Source organism: Vombatus ursinus, unplaced genomic scaffold, assembly GCF_900497805.2.
Source record: "Vombatus ursinus unplaced genomic scaffold, bare-nosed wombat genome assembly UNPS02014798.1, whole genome shotgun sequence".
Taxonomy (NCBI): Eukaryota; Metazoa; Chordata; class Mammalia; order Diprotodontia; family Vombatidae; genus Vombatus; species Vombatus ursinus.
In genome coordinates, this window is record NW_020954576.1 from 56,237,315 (window position 1) to 56,239,190 (window position 1,876).

The following is a 1,876-nucleotide window of genomic DNA, read 5'->3' on the forward strand; positions in this document are numbered from 1 at the left end:
GTCCTGTAATATAGCTTGCTGCTTTGTATATATTTGTTTACATGTTGTTGCCACTATTAGATTGTAAATTCCTTGAGGGCAGAGAATTTCTATTACCTCTATTTCAATCCCCCAAGCACTTAGCACAGTGCCTAGTACATAGTAGGTGCTTAATAAGTGTTTATTGACCAATCAATTAAATGCCTATTGTATGCAGAGTATTGTGTTAGGGGCTAAGAGAAATTCAAAGAGTACTCAGATAAAGCCTAATCAGAAGCAGAATGCTGTTTCAGGTCCAAGGAGGTTACCAAAGGGAATTGAAAGAGGAGGTAGCATTTGAGTTGGGCTTTAAAACATTCTTAATTCTTCTTGCAGTCTTAAGAAGACCCCAGTTAACCGGGGCTGAGGGGACACAGATCCAGAGCGCAGAAAAAGAAACAAGCGAAGGAATTGGCACTGGGGGTCAGAGAGGGTCCATAAGGCAAAGGATCTTGGATTACAACGAAGGATCAAGTACCCAGCGAAAATGAGCATGATCTTTCAGGGGTGGAGATGGATAGTCAACAAAAAAGGCGACTTCTTGACCTTCCTGATAAAAAGACGGCATAAAGACAGCATAAAGCAGATAAAAAGCTCAACAGAAAATTTGATTTTCAAATAGAAGACTCAAGAGAGACATAAAAAGGTAAACGGGGCAGAAAGAAACAACATATTATTAATAAGGGCAAACTGTTTACATCCGTACAAGGGAAGATGACACTTGTAATTCTTGAGAACTGTATTGTTATTACACCATGTTCAAGGGGTATACATAGAGGGGGTGGGTATAAGTTGACCTTGATGTAATGATAAAAAAAAAAAAGGAGGAGGCAGACAAAAGTAAATTACATTACAGAAAAAGGCACAGAAAACTATTACAGTAGAGGGAAAGAAGGGAGGGAAATGAGCATTGTTTGAACCTTACTGTCATCAGATTTGGCTCAAGAAGGGAATAACATGATCATTAGGTATAGAAATCTAACTTGCCCTATAGGCTGTAGGAGGGAAAAGGGGAAAGAAAAGGGAGGAGGGATACAAGGGAAGGAAGAAGTAGTAAGGGTAAAGGGGAAGAAAAGGGAGGTGGTAGGGCAGCTAGGTGGCGCAGTGGATAGAGCAGAGGACCTGAGTTCAAATCTGACCTCAGACCAAACACTTGACACTTACTTAGCCCAATTGCCTAAAAAGAAAAAGAAAAAAAAGAAAAAGGAGGGGGCTAATAGAAGGGAGGCTGGACAAAGGGAGGTGGTGGTCAAAAGCAAAACACTAGTGAGGAGGGAAAGGGAGAAAGGAGAAAGAAAAGCATAAACGGGGAAAATAGGATAGAGAGAAAGACACAGTAATCATAATTGTGAATGTGAATGGGATGAATTCTCCCATAAAATGGAAGTAAATACCAGAATGGTTTAAATCCAGAATGTATTAAAAACTATAATCCTACAATATGTTGTTTACAGGAAACACATTTGAAACAGAGGGAGACACACAGAGTAAAGGTAAAAGGCTGGTATTATGCTTTAGCTGAAGTAAAAAAAGCAGGGGTAGCAATCCTGATCTCAGACAAAGCAAAAGCAAAGGCACCATAGACAATGAAGTAATATCTATGCACCAAATGGTGTAGCATCCAAATTCTTAGAGAAGAAGTTGAGGGAGTTACAGGAAGAAATAGACAGCAAAACTATACTAGTGAGAGGCCTCAACCTCCCCCTCTCTGAACTAGATAAATCTAACCACAAAATAAACAAGAAAGAAGTTAAGGAGGTGAATAGAATATTAGAAAAGTTAAGAATGATAGACCTCTGGAGAAAACTGAATGGGGATAGAAAGGAATATACTTTTTTCTCGTGGTACATGGCACGTA